The 16303-nt window shown below is 38.6% G+C and overlaps 1 long non-coding RNA gene across 1 annotated transcript; it reads right to left on the bottom strand.

Moving 5' to 3' along the window:
* Nucleotides 1–11270: 11270 nt before the first annotated feature.
* Nucleotides 11271–16026, bottom strand: LOC111768633 (uncharacterized). The gene is made up of 2 exons (XR_002801103.2): nt 15817–16026; nt 11271–12470 (listed from the first exon to the last, which is right to left on the bottom strand). It is a non-coding gene; the product is annotated as an uncharacterized lncRNA (long non-coding RNA).
* Nucleotides 16027–16303: the final 277 nt, after the last annotated feature.

The following is a 16303-nucleotide window of genomic DNA, read 5'->3' as shown; positions in this document are numbered from 1 at the left end:
ACATTCTCTGCCTCTTGAAGAATGTTAATTAAAAAATACCTCATTCCGCTTGTTTTAATTGCCAAGCAACACTTTTTTTTTTTGCTGACAAAAAATTTACTTTAAACAAACTGTTTTTGTGTATAACCTGTTTTCTCTTTCACTAGGTATGTCTAATGAAGACTTCAGCTTCCGTCATGTGTGCATGGTTTAAGGAACGTGCCCCCTCCCTGTGCAATAATGTGTAGTGTCAGTATCTTTCTCGATTCCCAATCGCATCCCGGATGCTGAACATGTGGTTGTCAGAGAAACACAAGGAACATATTATTAGATCTTTCATAATTAGGCTTTGCTGATATGTGCCAAAGGTTTAGAGCTTAATCAGAAGCTTCTTATCACAGGCGCTTCTGCTGGTGGTGCATCGGAAACCCAACAAAGGCACTCCTGGAGCTCACTCTGCAGATAACAAAGGGAAGACAGAGGCAGCCCCGTTCTGTCTCAGGTTGTTGTGCAGGCTGCGCTTTTCTTTTTAATCATGTGATTCCGGCGCAGCTCGGGGGCCGGGGAAGCATTAGGAAGCCGAGCTCTCCCATGAAGCTAGGAGCCCCTCCTTGGTTCTGGTTTCCTTGCGACTGAGTCATTTCACGGCCAGGTGCTGACTAAGGCTGAGGGCTGTGGGAACCTGATTTAATGGGTCTGGCACAGCCTTTTCCAAGTAGAGCCGGGCTCCCCAGGGAGCACTCCGGTTCCCTTCATATGTCACATCCCCCCCGCCGCGCCAGGAATTTAGCGGAGCATCTCTCGGCGCTCAGAGAAACCTGGCCGTGTACCTTGGCAGCGAGGACTGGGCTGCAGGGAAAACGAGCGCGCAGCGTCCATGGCTGTTTTGACAAACCGTTGTGTGTTTTTTCTGAGTATCTGGCAGCGCAGGTGAAACAATGTGCCGCTGGTATCTTGGCTCGCCACCCGCTCTCAGGCTCTGCAGGGAGTGCCGGGCCAGCCCTCCAAATGTTCCGAGCAAAGCTGTGAAAACAAACGGGCCGATAGTTGGACAGGCTCACCGGCTTTCGGGTGCGAGCTGCCCTGGCTGCCCTCGCTGCTCAGCTCTTTTCCATTCTTTGATTCAGCCGTGCCCTTATCAATTAACACCATAGTGACTAGGTCGTCTTCTTTTTATATTATGCTGTATTCAGCAGAATCTCTCAGCTTTGGCCCTGAAGTTAGCGCTGATCCTGAGATTTGTATTTTTTTTTTAAATCTCCAAACACAGTATGTAATTTATTATTATTCTTTAAAAATAAGGGCAACTTCACTATTATTCTTTTTAAAAGCAATTCTTGTTCACTCTAGAGATATTAGAGAATGCAGATAAACAGCAGGAATGGTCTTTGACGTATGCATATTTTGTGCCTGACTTAAGTATTATTCTACATGCCCCTAAGAGTTGCATATGTTCCATGTTACACTCTTTAAAATTCTTCTGACCAGTCCCTGGCAGATAAGGACCATCAATTTCTTTCTTTCTTTTTTTTCGTACAGTATAGTTTAGTATATGTCAATACTCCTGAACTTCTAAGCTTTTGGGAAACGTCCTCAAATTGACGTTTTTTGCCTTCCTCTGGTTTGAAGCGAGAGCTGACCTGGGATGAAGAGAACTTGGGCATCCCTTTTGAGGTGAAATCAGAGTGAATTAAAAAGAGTGATTACACCCTTCTTTAATCAAAGGCTCCAGAGATCATGTTTCTTTTAGAAAAGAAACATCAAGGAATGGGCTTGGAAAATTACTTTCATATTTTCTTGAGCAATTCAGAGCTACAGCACATTTTAAGAGTTGTCATTTGTTCTTAAACATCAGACTCTAGTATCAGTCTTTTGTCTGCGCCTGTCCTTCAGTGTATCAGAAAGTATTGAGCTTGCCCTTGCTTTGTTGTGAACAAGCAGAAGCTGTCAAGTGACTAATGCTCTTGGAATCTCACTGAGGCATTTATTCTGCCTCTGTTGCTATGAGCCCTGTGTTCTCTTTTGAGGCATGTAACAATATAGGTAATATATCTAAAGTATGACCCTGACCAAAAGGGACTTAGTCATAGCATCATGATTTTGCTTGGAATAATAATCATAAAATGGATAAATATACCAATCAATAGGTCTGCCATATACACTTGGGTAAGTTGTGCACTGCACAATGCCAAGAGATCCATTTTCATTTTAATGTATGCAAACAAGTTTAAAAACAACAATGTCTGTTTGTGTGTGTATTTGTAATTAGTCATATGGACTAATTATTTTGAAATAATGTTAAAACAGTAAAAGAAAAAGACACTCAAATTCACATCAATGTTTATTCAAACATTTCACAATGACTAGGGGGAATACTACTCCTTTACGGAACTTAAAAAATAAGAACTTATTTGAAATTACTTGATTAATTGACATTAGCAGAATTTCACGTTGAAATCCTTCTTTGCATTATTTAAAAATAGACAATCCATTTTTTAAAAGAAAGGCATCATCTGTTGTTACAAATTTTAGATTGATAAACAGCTTTTAAAAATACATATTTCCTGTCTGTTTCCAAGAACTTGATTGGCTGACCTTCTGACAGATGCCAGGTCTAGTGCTTTAATTTGGTGAATAAAAGAGAAAGGAATAGAACTATAGTTTTGTCTGAAACTAAACGTGTGTTTGTTGCTTAACCTGAGACATTTAAAAATTAGCAGAAGCCAAAATCAATTAGTAGTGCCAGATTTCTCTCATGTTTTTTGGCTTTTGTTTTACTTGCTTGTGCCCATTTTAATTAGAAAATAATACAATGACACTATTAATTTTACCTGGCAAGCTCCATTACTACTGCGACATTGGCATTGTGGAGAATGGGACTGTTTTTTTCCAGAGAGGGTAAGAATTCTTATCCTCTAAAAGCTGTGTTACTTTTTTAACCCTTTTGTAACCATAGATCATTAAAAAAGAGTCCTAAATAGCTAATTCTTTGAAGAATACTTGGGATTAAAGCAAAACTTCTGGGCCAGCCCCGATAGCCTAGTGGTTGTGTTCAGCACTGTCCACTTTGGTGGCGTGGGTTCAGATTCTGGGCATAGACCTACATGACTTGTCTGTTAGCAGCCATGCTACGGTGGCAGCTCACATAAAAAAGAAGAAAAGAGGAAGATTGGCAATGGATGTTAGCTCAGGGCAAATCTTTCTCAGTGAAAACAAAAACAAAAACAACTTTTCTCATGTCCTAGGAAACTACAGAGATTTTGAAATTAAAATAAAATATGATCCTTTTATTTCTTATTTTACATTATTTATATATTGGCAAATTTTTAAGTATAAGCATTTAAAATATAAAGTTATTCTCAATTCATATTTCTTGAGAATTTGTGCAAATGACTACAGATAACAAATGCACTTCACTGAAAGATATTTGATATGACTTGATAAGATGAAGATAAAAATTTTAAAAATATATATGTAAGTTAAAAAGAATTCACATTAGACCCAAATTTGAGTTAGGTGCTACGATCGATATTGTTTCTATGAAACTGACCTAATGTATCACTTTTATTAAGCTCTATTGTTTTTGTACAATTTGGATTTCTCTTTAACTCATCTCTGCTATTTCTGCAACCTAGACCAAAAGTTGTATGAAAACAAAGAAGTAAATACGCTTTGTTTCATTCTTTTAACATCATGTGTTGTATATATCTACTAAGTAATCATATATTGGTGGCACTAAGTTAATGTTATAGAAATAGAAAGCAGTAGAGAAACAGTAGAATATATGCATCACACACGTTAACAAAGTAATTTTAACACGTAGTGTTTACTTAGGTGTAGCTTATTATTGTTGTTATTGTTATTAAGAGCATCAATACTTACGCACACAGTGAACATATAAAATATCTATTGTTTATTGGGAGAGGTGATATAGAATGCTGTGCCATTTGATGAAATAAATCGAAACATTGGCTGCTTCAGCATAATTTCCTTTTACAAGGCAAAGGACGTATGTGAGGTTTAATTACCTTCCAGCAACAGGCACAAAACACCAACCTCTAAAGTCTAAGTATGGACTTTCGTAAGCCCATAATTAGATTATGCTTTCAAATGGATGCAGAACTTGGATCTGAACATTTTTTTCTCTGTTTTTTCCCTTCTTCTCCCCAAAGGCCCCTGCATACATAGTTGTAGATTCTAGTTTTGAGTGCCTCTGGTTGTGCTATGTGGGATGCCGCCTCAGTGTGGCCTGATAAGAGGTGCCATGTCCGCTCCCAGGATCCGAACCAGCGAAACCCTGTGCCACAAAAGGGGAGCACATGAACTTAACCGCTCGGCCACCGGGCAGGCCCCTGGATCCGAACACTTTGGATACTAGTCTTTTAGTTTCTCTTATTTTTATTCCTTAAAGCTATAGTTTAGGTAAAACAGAGAAATAGAACGCAATGGTTTAATCATCTTTTAAATCACATGTAAGACATTCATAAAGAAGGAGTAGGCATTAAGATTCCCGGAGAACTGAGGATTTTGTGTTGGCCTGCTTCTTGCCCGCCAGGCCCTGTGCGCAGCACCAGCTTGGTGTTTAGATGCAGCAGCAAAGCTGGCCTGGATGAAGTGACTTTGATTGGAGCAGATCTCATGCATAGTTCTACAGAATGCTCATAATTATCTATTTTTCTTGGCAAAAGTAATACTGCTTTTGAAAGTATTACATTCTCAAATGCCATTTTTTTTGTGTAAAACATATTTCATTAGTTTAAAATGCACTCATTGTTTACTAATTTTACAAAGTATCTTCTTACATTGGGGATAGGACAAAGTCTCTGGTTATCAACGATGGTTATTTGACCGAATAAGAGCACTGCATTCTATTGCATTTGCCTGTTCGTAGCGATACCTGGAAGTCAGCTGAATGCACATTTCGCTGCCTTCATCCCGTGCAAAGAAGTTCAGAGTGTGTTAAAAGCAATTGTTTCCCTGACGGTCATGACATGTTGACATGATGATGCGGGAATAGCTCAGATCTTGTGACTAACCTTTTTGCACTCTAAGTTGATTTTCCTCATGAATTAAATTAAAATAGCAACTGTGTGGTGAAAATTATTAGATTAATTAATTATTGTTGAAAGTGTTTCATTTAAAATTCTTTCTTTTTAAAGCTGTCAGTGAAGTATCAGGTCAACTGTGCAGGAATTTTTATTTGGTTTGGTTTATTTTATTTTTTACAGAAATGGACTTTATAAATGTGATAGCAAAGGTTTTCTCCGTTATTTGGTGTAGTTGTGGTGGGGTTACTATATTTGTTGCAAATGTAGACCCTCGAAATGTTTCTCACGTTGAGGTAAATTGAGGTTTGTTCACAATCAAATTTATTTTTAATGTTTGATATTCTCTTGTTTATTTTTTAATTTTAACGTATTATTTCTTCCAGGGACAAATGTGCACTCCCGGTGTCACTTCTGAGTTATTTGGTAATACTTTATAGACTCAAAAAAGGAATTTCCAAGGGCAATATACCATAAACTTTTGAAAAATATTCATTCAGAAATTATCTTTTTCCAAAACGTAGGATTCCAGATTTCAGGAAACAGCAAACAGCAGCAGCTGCGAAAAACATTCAAGTTGAAATTTTGATCATCTTTCTATGAAAATGAACTTGAAAGTAACCTGGAGGTCACGACCCGAGTTCTCGGCTGTCTTTGGAAAATCACTTCTGCTAACGGGGCAGTCGTTCTTTATCCAGGTAGGTGAAGCTGTACCCTTGGTGCTTTCTTTGTAATATTTAGAGATGTTTTTCTCCTCTTAATAAAATTGGCACAGTTTTAAAGGAAAAAACGCAGTCTTTAAGAAATGGCAGTGTAACATGTGCGGCCGCATCAGTTTCTCAGGAGCCTCCCAGAGTCTGCGTCTCCTGAGGTCGGGGCTGGGCTGGCGGCTGGCAGGGCCGAAGCCCCCGCTACCTCCCAGAATATATTAGCACACCCAGTCGTTTGAAAAATAAAAGAAGCCTTATTTATAGTTATGAAAACTCTTGCTGTTTCCTTGTCTCCGAATGCCCAATATTTTATAGGACTTCTCCGTTTACAAATCGAAAGCAGCATTTTCACTTGAGAAACCTATAAACTCTCAGCTGACTCCGTGTCCTCTGTGAGTCTGTTTTTCTTTATCAAGTGTTAAATTTTTATGGTCTTGGGTGATAACTTTAACGGCCTATCATGAAATCGAATTTTTGTCTTTCTGATTTGCTTCTCCTAAGAGGAAATATTTCATTTTGAACGTAAATGGAAAAAAAAAAATTCTAGCTGAGTAGTGCCCAGAAGGAAGCGTGGCCTGCCCCTTGGCTCGATGTGAGCGCCTCAGATTAGGAAAGGCCCTGGGCTCGGTTTTACGGGGTCTGTAAATTCTAGAATGACAGTTTGACGTTTTGATTTTGAGACAGAAAGGAGACTGACACTAAAGTGGATTCAGGAACGGCGCCTCTTTTTCCACTGCCCGAGTCTGTAAGAGCCGGTGTTTAGGTACCCGGGGCTCCTGTGCGGCCACTGGGCAGAGTTCTGAAGGGAAGTGAGTGATGCCCCATCCGAATGCTGCTCCCTTGGCAGCTTTTCTTATCTTCAGTCGTGTCAGGAGAGCAGTATCGGGCTTACCCAGCTGGGATCGCTGGCTCTATCTTTATTTCTTGTACCTAGATATCAGTTGCCTTTAAATTGGGAAAAAAGGTTGCAATCTCCTTTGATAAGGGGATTTTGGACCTTGAGCATTAGTATATGGGGAACTAGAAAGACAGCTGTTAGTGGGGCTTGCCTTGAGGGAAGAGATAATGGGGAAAATCTACATTGAAAGCAAAAGGCTATGTTTAAAGTCAATAAGATAAGTGGAATTTAAGCAGGAAACTCAGCATCTAAATCAATCTGGTTGTACTACTATTTTTTTATGCCATAGGGATGGCCAGCTGCTGCCTCCTGATGTGTGTAGAACAGAGCCGGTCTGTATGTCTCATCTCTTAGAGATCAAAGCCGAGTCGAATATCAACTTATCATGGAAGTAGATTTATCATTCCAATTGCTCCATATTCCTTCTTGTCCGTCATGATTTTCCAACCCTCAAAGCACGTGTTAAGTCTAAAATAGCACTGTAAAAATGTTAAGCCACCACTTATCTGGCACGTACTGTGTGCTTTAGTGGTGAGAGTAGGGGAGACATTGTGAGCTCTGGGGCCACTTGATAGCTGTGTGATTTTGGAGAAGATATTAACTTCTCTGTGCCTTTCTTCTCAATAAAGAGGAGATAAGAGCAGAACCTACTTCATTGAATTGTTGGGAGGCTTAAAAATATATGTTAATTTATGCAAAGCACTTAGAACAATGTCTGGAACATCTTAGGTACCCTATTTACAGAAATTATCTTATTTTATCCCTTACCTGCCTTGTGAGGTTAGACGCATTATCTAAGTCATTGGTCTTGTTCCTTTGAAAGCAAAGCCTGTGGCCAAGAGAGCAGGAGGAGAGGACCGGCAGAGAAACAGCGAGGGAGGGAAGGCCAAGGCAAGGGTGCAGTTTTGATTTGTCCACAATCAGGATGGACATGGTTTCACGGGGCCTTTTGATAATGTTACCGCACCAAAGTGAGTTCGCTTCCTGGAGAGTTAAAATCAGACTGTCTACCAGAAGTTGTCACAGTATGGTATAAGTAAAGTATATTTGCAGCAAATAGGAGACCATGCGGAATCATTTCCAAAACCACAGCTCTCCAAACAAAGGCAAGCAGGTCCTTTGATTTCGGGTGGGGAATGAATGTTTACGAGGGACGTTTTGCCATCACGTGCAGAGGCAGGTATTAGCACGCGCAGGTGCAGTCTGAAAGCATGCTCTCACGTACATTGTGTGTAATGCTGATAAAGCCTAGGCTCCTCCTGGGGTGGAGATCTTAGTATTAAGATGAGGAAAAGGGCATTTTCTGGTCATCTTCAGGTCATCTGCACAGGTGCTGCCCCTGCAGAGGGGCTCCATCTGGTTCAAGTTGGTGGACGCTGCTATTTCTTCCCAACAGAGCTCTGAAAAACCACCTTGAGGGAGGGTTAAGCACCTTTAAACTTCCTTCGAGCTGCTTAGGGAATGCCCCAGTGACAATAAAGCTTAAGAAATGCCTCCAAGAACTGTCTACCTGGGGTGCGAGGAGGAGAGTGTTTATCCATGGGCTTCCATCCTCCCATCAGTCAAGGCTGGTGAACGGATGGTGACTGCTTGTTTGTACCTACTTGTGTGTGTTCCCGGGGGTACCACATGCAGAGGTGTTAATGACACCCTGGCACAGGCTAGAAACAAGATGCTATCCCCTCCTACCTTCTTAGAGCTGGTGGGACCTGGGCTTAGCTATTCTCTTCAGCGGTGGCTAAAGGAAGAGGTGGGGCAGGGACTATTTGAAGTCTTGTACGCGTGTCTAATACATCCCCATTTTACAGATACGGAAACTGAGTCTTTTTAAGAGGGTAACGGAGGCCACCTGGTTATTAACTCGCAGAACCAGGTTTTTCATTGCAAAGCTTGGCTTTTCCATACAATCTCTAATCATGGGCAAATCTCCACTACATGTAAGGATGTATTTGTACCCGCTTAAAAGTGTGATTTTTAGATGATTGAGTGGAAAAGTAGTAAAATGATTGAAAAATATTTGAGATCAAAAAGGGGAAAATTTTTGTATTGGGGAGTAATTCAAAATGCAAAAGTTGTAGCACAACGTGAACATGTCCAAATTGTAGTTTACACATTTTAATTTCTTTTGAAGTTTCATTTTCTAAAGCGATATTCAACATTAATAGAGATGAAAGGAAATTGAATGAAAAATGGGAATGCTGCCAGTGGTAAATTTTTAGTCTGAAATTATAAGTACTAAAAAAGTTTTCTTTCTTGTTCTCTTTCTCCACTCTTTGCTCTAAATAAGGGTGTGTGTGTTTTCCTGTGTGCTGGGGAGTGTGACTATTTCCCAAGAAAACAATATAATTATGATACTGTTTTCAAAAGACATGAACAAAGCCCAATTGTTTTAGTCTTGAGTCATACTAATATAATTTAGGATTTTATTGTAATATGTATGCAATGCATTTATGATTATATATGCAATTTGAGCAATGTTTAAGAAAAGGTATGAGTAACCTTTGATTGAGTATATTATTTTCCTTCAGAAATTGACATATGAGAAATCTCTGGAATTAAATATCAGGATCTCTGACTTAAAAAATTAAATGAAAATTCAAGCCTTGATTAGATTCATTCATTTATTTGTTCTAAAAATATTTATAGCAAGCTTTGTGCTTGGTGCTGGAGGCAGATAGATAAAAAGACATTTCTTGCCCTGTAGATGCTAACTATGGCATTTAGAAGTTAGGCTACTCCTAATATATAATCTAGTTATGATCTGTAACTACTCAACTACTCATTGAGTGGTTATAAGGCTCATCATTTCTGGATTATTATAACTGGTTTTCCCCTGATCTTTCTATCAATCACACCCTTCCTCGCCCTTGAACTTCTCCCCCATCCCGAGCTACTGCTCCCTCCTGTCTATTGTTCTATCGCCTCACTGTATCCCACAAATCTGACTGGACCTGCTGCCAGAAGGTATTTTTCCTTTAAAATTTGTTTTGCCACTTCCTTGCACAGAATTCTTCAACGTCTCCTCACTGGATTCATTTGTTCCAGCACTGAGCCACTGGTACCTATTTGTGCCACTTGAAAGCTGCTGTACCTTCACATTTCTGTCTAAAAGTGTGTTTTCAGATGGGTGTGTGCATTTGTTGATTTTGATGTGGAATTCAGAATTGGTTTTTATCACTGGTTTTGGGCAATTTGATTTTGATGCACCTTCGTGTAGCTTTCTCCATATTTCTTTTTTGTTTGGAGTTTGTTTAACTTCTTGGATATATGAGTTTATGGTTTTCATCAAATATGAAGTGAATTTTTTTAAATCTCTAATAATTTCCTTTGCTTTGTCCAACGTTAACATAGCCATTCCAGCTTTGTTTTGATAGTGTTAATATGGTACATTCTTTTTCACCCATTTACTTTTTACCTACTTGTGTTTTGTATTTGAAGTGGGTTTGTTGAAGGCCGCATATAGTTGGATCTTGCTTTTTAATCTAATTTGACAATTACTGTATTTAATTGGTGTGTTTAGAGCATTTATATTTAGTGTTGTTATTACACTTGGGTTTAAGTCTACCATGTTGCTTTTATTTCCTATTTGTCTCGTCTGCCCTTTGTTTTCCTTTCTCTCATTCCCTGCCTTCTTTTGGATCAGTTCTGTGCTTTTGGTGATTCTATTTATCTCCTTATTTTTTGTGTGTGGCTGATTTGTGGTTTATAGTATAACTTCGACTTATCGCAGTCTTCAGGTATAGTATGAGAACCTTATACCATATATTTTCATTTATTGCATCCTGATTTTTATGCTATATTACAGCACATTTTATTTTTACATTCATTATAACCCCCTCAATATACTGGTATTATTTTTGCTTTAAGAAGTTTATTTGCTTTTAAAAGATTTAAGTAGGTTTTGTCTTTCATTGCCTTAGAGATGTTGCTCCACTGTCTTCTGACTGACATTGTTTCCAACAAGAAATCTACTATCATTTTCGTCTCCATTCCTCTGTACATAATGTATCTCTTTTCTCTGGCTGCTTTTAAGAATTTCTCTTTTTCACTAGTTTTGGGCAATTTGATTTTGACATGTCTCTGTGTAGTTTCCTTCATGTTTCTTTTGCTTGGGGCATTTTTTCACTCTTCTCGTTCTCTTCTTGGGGACTCACAAGAAGAGAGTCCCAAATTAGGACTCTTGAAGTTGACCGATAACTCAGTGATGCTCTGCCCTGCAAACTGTAGCACCCTTGGCACCTCCAGACTTTTCTAGCTCTGTCGCCTGGACTCATACAGATTGCCGGACTCAGCCTGAGTTTTCCCTTCCAGTGACTCAGCTTGGAAACTTTCTCCAGGAAGTAAGCTGAGGTGATCACAGGACTCACCCCATTTGAGTCCTCTGGAGTCATTGTCCTTTGTTGTCTGATGTCCAATGTCTTGCAAAATCATCATTTTATATGTACGTTTCTGGTTTATTAGTTGTTTCAGGTGAGGGGAAAAATGTAGTCTCTGTTACCTGTGGTTTAAATTTGGATTTTTCCTACACTTATCAAAATTTTAGGCCATAGACAGAGTTCTGCTAAAATTTTGAATAGAGACAAGCTCAAACCAGAGGAGAACAAGTCTAAATGATAATCTTGAAACCAGCAAATAATGTATATTATTTATTATTTGTAATATTTAGTGTGTGTAAGAGAATATTGGGAGATATGGCTATAAAACTAAGTAGAGATAAGATTAAATTCCAGACTTAAGTTCCCAATTACAGATTTTTAAACATTTCCGTATTTGGTGAGGAGACACCAGAAGTTTTTGATCAGAAAGTGATTGGATTGAAGCTTTGCTGATAAATATTAAACTAACACTGAGAGGCGACATGGCATGACCATTGAGAATACGGCTCTAGACATAGCCTGCCTGGGTTTGAATCTGATCCACCGTATGACAGGAATGTGACCTGAATAAAATAATTTAACTCTTAGGTATCTCAGTTCCTTCATCCCTAAAATAGGGTAGTTCTTAGTAGTAAAGGAGTTCACGTTTGTAAAATATTTAGACAAGCGCCTGGCATACAGCTGAGGCATACAGCTGTGGATGTGAAGTTTTCAATAAGACTTACAGGTGAGATGCTGGGGTCAGGGGAGAAGCGGTCTGTACCTCAGGAGAAAGAGCACAGGGTGAGAAAAGCTTATATATGAGACGGTTGCATGAAAATGATGACTAGAAAGTGGGGTAGAGAGAGGAGGACCCAAGAATGCCTTGTAGGATAAGAGGCAGAAGAGTTCTGGAGACAAAGAATCATACACTAAAGAAAGGAGAATCAGGATAGCGTAATATTACATAATTCCCGGGCTACTGAGGAATCGTTGGTGACCTTCAAGAAAATCATTTCAGCCAAGCATCAAGCATCACAAATGATTGCAATGGGCATGTAAGGATGATGAAATCAGAGTTTGTATAGCCTGTTTCTTAAGAGAAGATTTTGTACTGATTAGATAACATGGGAAAAGAGACTGAAGGATGAGTTTGGTGAAGGCAGGCATTCTCTCTCTGCCCCACCCTAGCATCACAATTTTACAAGGACACATTGGAGACAGAATGTCTAACAAAGGAATTTCAGACATCAGAGCGGGCTGGTGAGGGAGACTCTTCTTGGCAGTGGTGGTTTTTCAGCATTCTTCATACTACCTGACACATAGGACCTCTCAGTGCTGCGCCATCTGTGTTTATGTTCACAATATTTTCTTGCTTATTTACTTATGCATCAGATTCACCTGGTGAGCTTGTTAAAATGAAGATTCCGGGGCCCAACTTTAGAGATTCTGTTTCAATAGGTCCAGGGCGGGGTCCAGGAATCTGCACATAAAAATATTTATTTAGTTTTGAATAGGCGATACATTCACATGGTTCAAAAGGCACAAAAGGCGAGAGGGGCTGCCTTCCCACACGTGCTCCTTAGCGCTCAGTTCCCCTATTCCAGAGCATTTGATTGTATCAGGTTCCTTTGGAACCTTCAGGGAATTGAAAAACCGTATTTGCCTTTTGTTGTTCTTGCCTTTAGTAAATGGGGAGACTTGAGCTTGAATGTAATCATAGGGCAGGAGCTGTAGCTGAAGGAGAAACTGAACACTGTGTGCGAGAGAGGAAAAAATCGATGGAGGATTGTACTGACAGCTATGATTTGTGGTTAGTGTGAGCATTAAGTAAGGCCTCCTCTCAAGTTTTCAAAATGCAAATAGCAATGGTATAGACCAAGACAAAGCAAATGGTCCTCAAACACTGGCCCCCTGTCTGCATCAGCATCAATGGTAGAAATCTTGAATGTGTGTGTGGGGGGACCATGGCCAATTATATGCGTATTTTTTATTATTAATTTTCTATTTTTTATTTATACCAAATTTATTGGACTAAAACAGTGATTAAAAACTTGCCCCTCAGGTTCTCTGAAAATGTGAGCTCTATGCGCCTTTTATGTTTTTCTTTGGATGTCAGGCCATATGATCTCAGACAACATTAAATGGATTTAAAAGATATGATTTCACAGCCCCAAAAACATTTTAATAAATGGAGATGAACACAGGCTGCTGATTTCTCCTTGTCCTGTCATATTCTATTTGTCTGCCTTACCCTCTGCATTGTAAATAACCCTCCTGTCAACGTGGTGGGTGTTAGAGTTTCAAACATCATCTAAAGGTGAATGGCCCTCTCGCTAATAAGATTTTCCAGTTCTTGATGTATTTTTGGTAAAAGAGTGTTATAAATACACACTGACATTAAAGAGGGAAGATTTTTGAGAAATTTTGGGTGGTTCTTCTTTGGGCTATATAGTTAAACTGTTTCTTCAAGGCATTTCTTATTTTGTAAAGTTATTTTTAAAAGAATAGTAATTTTGGAAAGTCCAACTCAAATATCACTTTAGAGTGAACATTTCTCCAACTCTAATTTAAGGTCTTATGCAAAAGCTCAGAATGCAACTGTCTCAATTACAGAATATTCCCGCTGAGATAACACTGAATCCACGGGGCATGCGGTGCCCTGGTGCAGAGTTACAGAATCACTCCTTGAAGTAAGCTTGGAATACAGACTCACGCTGAAGAGTGTGCTTTAAAATCTTAACAGTCACTTTTTTTCAGGGGGAGAAAAGGGACAAGGTGAGAGATTATGGTAGTGCTAAATATGAAGGGAAAAAAATCAATGCAGTTAAGTTTTCTTTTGAAGATTTTTCCTTTTGAATTATTTTGAAGACAATTCGTTTGTTGACACTGTGGTTACGGATGTGGGTTTTTTTCCCACAAGTATTTAGATCAATTTATGTTTCAGAATCAGTAAATACCCTTTAGAGGGTAGTCAATTTAAGCTGAAGGTAAATAGAGGACATTATTTCAACTTAACTGGAGGGACATGTAAAAGAAGTGATTTTTCATGGTATTAGAAAGTGAAAGGCATTTTTGTTATTATGTCTTTGTATTGGTTTTGCCTTTGATATTTCTGTTAAAAGTAGCTATATAAAATAATTCAAGAACAGAAAAATGGAAATAACTTGTTTTATGATTTTTTTAGAGTATTATTCATTGGTATTATCCATAAATAGGAAAAATTGAAATGAGCATTTGATGCTACTTTTTAAAGCACATTCAAAATATTCTAGCTTTAGGTAAGTATGAATATGACCCTATTACATTTTATTTCCTAAATAGCAAATGTTTAAGTATTGTAGATTATTTCATCTATAAAATAACTTTAGAAAATTTTGAGAGAACAACTAGAAGGTAGGTTGAAGTAATATTTTCCAATTATATTACGGAAACGTAAATGCAAATTTGGGGCTGCATCTGTCTTGTGCTAAAATATGGGAGGCAAATCTATATTATAAAAAACGTCTATAGCTTCAAAATTTAATTCTGTAATTATCACTGAAGTTGATGGAAAGCTTTAAAAATTAAACAAGGAGTGTGATTAGTGTATGTATTTGGGAGACAAGGAGAACAACAAACTTGATTGAACTAAAAACTCTTCTCATGTTGCCAATTTTAAAAAGTCGTGGACTTCTAATATGAATAATATGTAGATGTGAAAACAGAAACATGAAGTTCAGAAAGGTAAAATCAATACTTACAAAGTAGTTAGTTGATAAGGAAAATAATGAAAATACTGTAGTCTCCCTTATCCCAGGAGGATACATATTCCAAGACCCCCAGTGCATGCCTGAGACCGGGGATAGTACAAAACCATATTTATACACTGTTTTTTCCCTTACATACATATCTATGCTAAAGTTTAATTCATAAATTAGACACAGTAAGAGATTAACAATAGATTAACAATTAAAATAGAACAGTTATAACAATATACTGTAATAAAAATTACTGTAGATCTTAGCAACCTTAGCATATGAATTTCTTTCTTTCCTTATTAAGTTGAGAACTTTCACCTTTTCATGTAAAGGAAGCATTTTATGGCTTTTCTTTGGCGTATCCAAATTGCCAATATCACTACTCTTGTGATTTGGGCCATTACTAAGTGAAATAAGGATGCCTTGAACACAAGCACTGTGGTACTGAGACAGTTGATCTGATAACCTAGACAGGGTACTAGCTGACAAACAGGTGGGGAGCCTGTCCAGCATGGATCCAGTGGACAAAGGGATGAGTCATCTCCTGGGTGAGATGGAGCCGGACTGCGTGAGGTTTCATCACACTATTCAGAACTGTGCACAGTTTAAAATTTACAAAGTTTACTTAAGGAATTTTCCATTTAACATTTTCGAATGGCAGTGGACCTCAGGTAACTGAAACTGCGGAAAGTGAAACCAAAGACAAGGGGGATACTGTGCCTTAGATTCCAGTCGCATCGCAATCATTGCAGAACACGTGAGTAATCTAACCTTAGATTATGATTGGTGATGGTTTCCAGTATAACCATCATCTCTGTTTGGAAGGTGGTGGTTGCATCATTACCTGGGCCATTGCCGAGGGGAAAACCTTCAGAGGAGTGTAAACTAGAGAATTACCTGTTATGTGAAAAGATGATCTTTCTCATACATTTTAATAATTGTCCTTGAAATTTAATTTTGTTTGAGAAATTAGAAGAAACATAAAAAACAAAGTGCTCATGTAAAAAACAAATCTTTTTTTCTTTAAAATCTATTTTTTGCTGCAAATTCTTAGATTCCGTTGTATTCAAAAGGCCAAAGTATTGCTACCTGAAAGAGATGGCATTTCAGTCCCCGCAGGACGCCTCATAGAGTCATCTTTCCTGCCTTTGTGGCCTATTTGATGGCAAAGATAGTTTATTCCGGACTGATGATAAGTCACTCAATAGAGTTATTTCATCAGTTAAGAACCAAAAAGGAGAAAGAGGAAGAGAACGCAGGGTAGAATTCCGAAGTTTGGCACTAAAAAAATTACTAGTTAGATTAACACATTGTGACATCACACAGGATGACCTGTCTTCAGACTTATCTCAAACACAGGGCTTGGGTACTGGCACACGGGAGGAGGGGAGAGTAAGAATCACCTAATATTGCTGGTTGGTCTGGTCTGAGGTTCCGGGAGAACTGGAGCAGACTCACAGCCGGCCCCGAGAGAAGGCGGAATTCAGACTGCACCCAGCGTTCTCAGTGCTTCTTTCCATTGTGAGGTCCCTGCATGCTGATGTGGGCTAGAGTTTCTGAAGTGCAGCTTCAGTTT

Source organism: Equus caballus, chromosome 17, assembly GCF_041296265.1.
Source record: "Equus caballus isolate H_3958 breed thoroughbred chromosome 17, TB-T2T, whole genome shotgun sequence".
NCBI classification, from domain to species: domain Eukaryota; kingdom Metazoa; phylum Chordata; class Mammalia; order Perissodactyla; family Equidae; genus Equus; species Equus caballus.
The sequence above is the reverse complement of the archived record's forward strand: the minus strand, read 5'-3'. Positions and strand labels throughout refer to the sequence as shown.